The sequence below is a fragment of the Belonocnema kinseyi genome, chromosome 6 (assembly GCF_010883055.1).
Source record: "Belonocnema kinseyi isolate 2016_QV_RU_SX_M_011 chromosome 6, B_treatae_v1, whole genome shotgun sequence".
Classification (NCBI taxonomy): domain Eukaryota; kingdom Metazoa; phylum Arthropoda; class Insecta; order Hymenoptera; family Cynipidae; genus Belonocnema; species Belonocnema kinseyi.
This window is the reverse complement of record NC_046662.1, coordinates 75,408,163-75,414,229: the sequence shown is the minus strand read 5'-3', so window position 1 is coordinate 75,414,229 and position 6,067 is coordinate 75,408,163. Positions and strand designations below refer to the sequence as shown.

Genomic DNA, 6,067 nt, shown 5'->3' with positions numbered 1-6,067 from the left:
GGGGTGCTAACGGAAGTTGACGCACCAATTTTGAAAACTCGATAACTTTTTTTATTTTGACCACCAAACGTTCACGGTCGACTACCAAACATCACCAAACGACCACCAAACAATACCAAAAAGAATTTTTTGAAAATATTAAAAAGTGCTGTGCCACCGTGAAATTGGCACCCCAAATTTGAAAAATCAATAACTTTTTCAATTTTGACCACCAAACGATTCGATAAAAAAAAAACCTGATATTTTTGGAGTTGGGGTGCCAACTTCACGGAGCTTCCAGAGCTTTACGTGTAGTTCAATAAATTTCTGTTAATTCAGGTTATGTGAGGTCAGGTTCTGTTGGTTAAAGTTATGTTAAATAAGTTGATATCAGGCAAGGGTTGATCCTTCACAGATGTCGGACATGTTTTTGAAGTGAAAATTTGCATCACTGGCAATATTTTGAAATTTATTTGCCTCAGTGCATGATTTTTCGTTATTTTTTGAGGTTATGGCTCAACCATGACGTGATTGATGATTTTTGATACCGAATTTGAATCCAGCGCCCAAAAATCCATAGGAATACGTGTGTCTTGTTACCAGATCCAAGCACTTTTTTCGTGTAGCTGTGTTATTTTTTTTTCATTTTTGTGATAATTTGAAGTAAAATATGCGATTTTGTACGAAAAATGTAGTCATTTTTCAAGTGAAAAACGTTAATATGAAAAAATTTAAACAAAAATATCGTTGGGGGGAGGATTTTGATATGAACAAAATACTTCACGAATGTAGAAAGTGTAGTGAAAACTATTAAAAATTCTATTATTTTATAGTATATTTTTCATTGTCTTATAGCACGTTCCTATATTTTCAAGCGCAACTGCGGTCTATGAGGGGGACCGGCTTTAAATTTATAACTTCAAGAGTTCTGCTCCGATTGAATTAAAATTTTGACACAATTTTTTAAAAATATTTTACAACAAAAAACCAAAAACGAAAAAAAAAATGTTTCAAGTTCTTATCTCCTATTCCCCCCTTAACTGAGAATTTAAATATTCAATTTTTACTTAAAAATGAAGCTTTTTGATTGAAAATTTGTATTTTTAGGTTGAAAATTTATGTATTTTGTTTAAAATTCAGCCATTTCTGTTGAAGATTCATAATACTACTTGAAAATTCGTAACTTCGGTTGAAAATTTTACCATTTTGTTGACGCATTTTTATTTCTTGGTTGATAATTCATTTTTTAATTAAAAATTGAACTATTCCATTTTTGTTTGATAATTTATCTTTTTTAATTGAAAGTTGAAATATTTATTTGAGAATTTATATTTTTAGTTAAAAATGCATGTAATTTATTGAAAAGTCTTCTTTTTAGTAGAAAATTAATCATGTTTTGGTTTAAAATTCAACTATTCCGGTTGAAGATTCATCATTTTAGTTCAAAATTAATTATTTTGGTTTAAAATTCAACTAATTAAGTTTAAAATACATCCTTTTTCAGTTGAAAATTCATCAGTTTGGTTGAAAAATTATCATTTTAAGTTGGAAATTCAATTATTTGATTTAAAAATTATGTATTTTGTTGAAAAATCGTTTTTTTTAGAAAATGCATTATTTTGGTTGAAATTTCAACTATTCGGTTGAAAGATCTTCTTTGTTTTTTAAAATGCAATATTTTACTTAAAAAGTAAGGAGTTTAAAGCTTTTTAAATTGAATTTAATATAGTACCCTGATTAATTTTACTTAAATATGCACTATATTTTTAGTATAACAAGATAAAAAAAAATGCGTTTTAATTATTATTCAAATTTATGGACTTTAGGGACAAATCCAAGAAATGATTAACTATTTTTAGTATTATTTAATTCAAGCCTTGCTAAATTAAACATATTACTTACTTTCTCAAATGAAAAAAAAGTTATTTAATTTTATATATTAATAGTACCATTTTTATACATTTAGATATTTACAAAATCTGAAAAAAAGCATTATTAATAGTAAACTCGAAAAATTGTGTACGAGACGATTGTTTTAAAAAATGCGAAATACTCGAATGGCTCCATACTATAAAAAATTATACCTGGAAAAAAATCTGAAATTGTCCGGAAATTTTTTTCCAGGGTTTGAGTAGACATCCTGATTTAAAAAATTGACGTACAACAAAATTACGAATGTTTAAAATGGCAATTTGCTAACGTGCAAGTTAAAGACGTTCCTCAATCCACACCAAATTAATTATATTTTTTAGGGTTAAAAAAAGTCTCAAAATATTACAGTATACCTGGATATTTTTTCTAAATCATGAAAAACATTTTGCTGCATAAATTCGGGGAAATTTGGAGTATATTACAGTGCTCCCCAAACGGCGTTAAAGTTCTGAAATGAAATATCTATCAAATTATTAAAGATAAGTGTTTTTAAGTTTATGTCCCTGAATTCGTCTTGGTTTTATCTATAATATGTGATTTATAAACAAGAACAATCTTCTGAAATCAACAATAATATGAAAATATATCAAATAAACCTGCATAATTCTCTTTAAAAATAAAATAATAATTGTAATGAGTACGCGGTAAATAATTAATAACTTTTAAAATATTGGTTTTAGAGAAAAATGCATTGAATAAAAATTGTGCAGATTTACAGAAAAAATACGAGTCTGATGTTAAATTTTATGACAAAAATATTATTTTGTGGATTTTCCACATTATTGGTCATATGATGAGATTATGGGTTTTAAGGGCATGTGACACAGCTAAATACCTATATTACCGACCACAGTTTTTCAGTTCACTGAATGTTTTTTTGAACCTAAGAACTTTTTTGTAAATAAAGTATCAAGCTGAAACTTTGGGAAATGTATTAAAGGACAATAAAGTACGTTTAGGTACAGCATTTTGGTAGGAACTTCACTGAAAATTATTTCATCTTTTTTCTGAACCTCAACATTTTTTGAACGTTCGAACTTTTTTTATCCATAAAATATCGGTCTCAAACTTTGAGAAATGCAAGAGTCGAAAGAAAACTACGTTTAAGTACAAAGCTTAGTAATAAAAGATGTAAAAAAATATATTTCAACAATCAATTCCAACGGCATCAGCCGGTAACGTTGTACACGAAAATACGAACTCTCTAGAGCCTCGTCTAGTGGCCGCTAGGTTTCGTATTTTCGTATACAACGTTACCGGCTGATGCCGTTGGAAATGATTGTTAAAATATATATTTTTACATCTTTTATTATTAAGCTTTGTACTTAAACGTAGTTTTCTTTCGGCTCTTGCATTTCTCAAGTTTGAGACCGATATTTTATGTATAAAAAAAGTTCAAACATTCAAAAAATGTTGAGGTTCGGAAAAAAGATGAAATAATTTTCAGTGAAGTTCCTACCAAAATGCAGTACCTGAACGTACTTTATTGTACTCTAATACATTTCCCAAAGTTTAAGCTCGATATTTTATTTACAAAAAAAGTTCTGAGGTTCAAAAAAACATTCAGTGAGCTGAAAAACTGTGGTCGGTAATATAGGTATTTAGCTGTGTCACATGCCCTTAAATTGTCTTAAATTATAGAGGAAAGCGAATTCATAGACTGTATTCAAAATCACTTGTCTTTTCTAAATTTAGAAATTTGCCCATTTTTCGCATAAAAGCGGTTCTTTCATATTACTTTTTTAATTTAAAAACACGTTTTTGACTGATTTAAAAAAGCTACTTTTTTATTACTTTATTTTTTTTATTTTTGAGGATACTTTTTTTTAATTCCACAGAGCCATTCGACGCATGTTATCTGTGTAATAAAACGATAAAGAATATTGTTTAAATAATAAGTTGTAGATTCCATATGTAGTAGATTTTTTATTTTCTCCATAGAGGTATGCAAAAATTATTATTTAGGTTTGTTTAATTCTAAGTACAATTTACTCTGTAACTAGTTTTATCAAGAGAAAGATGTTACATAACCAAAATTTTTATTTGAATATGCTATTCTGCGATGTTATTGATTTTAGGTTTCTAATAGTTGTTGGATTTTTAATTTTGGATGTTTTCCATTTAAAGTTGTTTAACTAATAAGGCGTTTTATTTGAGATTGTTGTTTTTTTTTTTTCAAATTAAATTTGAATCTATATATTCTGAATACTCTTTCTTTTTTTTATTTTATATCATTGTAATAATCCTTTTTTGTTTCAGTTTCATATCAACATTTATTCAATGTCTGTAAGTTTCTTTTCATTTTTTTTGTTTACCTAGGATGAAATGTTATCGATATGTTGAATTACAATTAAAACTGTATAAAATATTGGAATAGGGTGAAGACCATAGTTTTCCTAGAAAAATTTCATTCTGGTACGGTGAGAATGTATGTAATATATAATTTGGTATATTAGGATTTTTATGAAAACTGGCGATTTTTGACGCAATGTAACACATTATTTTATTTATTTGACTCGTCGAAATTATCTGTCATGAAATTGAAAAGTATGCTTTATTTATTTGTGAAAAAAATAATTTAATTATGTTGTGAATGTAATCAGAGATTTATGAACGCTATTCGTACCTTTATTTTGTATCTATGTAATATATGAAAAGACCTGATGTGTTCTTTCTGTCTCTTATAAAGATTGTCTATATATTCGGCACATATAGTAATAAACATTGATGTTAACTTAAAGATCCATTTAAAATTAGCCACTTTATTTTTACGAATTTTGACGCAGTTATTTTCGTGTAATGAGGATCTAAAAATTACAATATGTTTATTTGTGAAATATATTCAGAAAAATAGAAGAATATAATAAATATTCTCCTTTGATGTCCTGTTAAATAAATTTGGTACAATTTAAATTAAAAAAAAAACTGTTTTCCTTCTCCACAGTCACAAATAATTGTCGTTAATTTTAAATGAATTTAGCTTGTAAAATTTAAGATATTTTTATTTCATTGACCTTAAAACTGAAAATACTGAAAGGTAAATACAAACATTTGGTAAACAAAATCCGACTTTAGTAATTTGAAATTATCAAAAAATGTCCGACAGTAAATAATGTCTACGATTTTTTTATACTTGACAGCAATAGTTATTGTTTAAATAAATGTAATTTGGATTTAATTTTAAACTACATCCTTTCCTTATGATTCTTCATTATCGAATAATAAATCTTTATTTTATAAACAAATTCACAACCTGATTTAGGGTTGTATTGTAAAAAAATCGCAGGGAATATAAAGTTTTTAGGTCCCAATTGATTCCAAGCAGTTCCAACAACACCTTCGTGGTTATTTTTTATGTCTATGAATAAAAAAATTTGAGTTAGAAAAACGTGCTCGCCAAAAAGCGTGTACCTTGATTAAATAAGTGTGTTCAGCAGAAAATTCGTTGTTAAAAAATGTATTTGTCTAAAATGTAAATTTTCTACTATTTATAATTAAATGTTTTCTTTAAGTTATTAATGTGCGTTTTTAAAATCATTCTATTTCAAATTAAAAATGTTGATCTTATCGATTATGTGGATTTTCGGTATGGTCATTCATTAAAAGACATTTGAATAATTCTAGGCTCAATTACTAGGCAGTCTGGTAAGTACCTGAAAATTCTAAGAGATGGCATTAGTATTCACTAATGTGAACCATTTTCGTCGAGCTTGATCCTTCAAAGTCAAAACTTCAGCCATTTATGTTTACGCATTTACAAGTTACAGCACTGAGAAGCGACTAACCTCCGAGTTTTTTTTTAATATGGAAAAATCTGAGTTTCGAGTTTTGATCAGTTTTTTTTTTTTTTGATCTACGCAAGAAAACGATATCCGAGACCAAGGCCAAGCTGGATAAGTATTACCCGGACTCTGCACAGTCGATTGGAACGATTCATAAGTGGTTTACCGAGTTTCGTTGTGGCCGTACAAGCACAGTTGATGCTGAACGATCTGGGCGCCCAAAAGAGGTTACTACACCAGAAAGTGTCGAAAAAATCCATGATATGATGTTTAATGATCCCAAAGTGAAATTGAGAGAGGTAGCTAATGCTGTAGGCATATCATTGGAACGTGTGGGCAATATTGTGCATTCAGTTTTGGGCATGAAGAAGCTC

The 6,067-nt window shown here is 28.0% G+C and overlaps 1 protein-coding gene across 1 annotated transcript in view; it reads left to right on the top strand.

Moving 5' to 3' along the window:
• Window positions 1–4,695, top strand: part of LOC117174339 — a 42,537-nt gene extending 37,842 nt beyond the window's left edge. Inside the window, exon 11 of the mRNA XM_033363376.1 lies at window positions 4,171–4,695. The gene's annotated coding sequence lies outside the window, so the exon portion shown is untranslated. The remainder of the gene's footprint in view (window positions 1–4,170) is intronic.
• The last annotated feature ends 1,372 nt before the right edge of the window (window positions 4,696–6,067 follow it).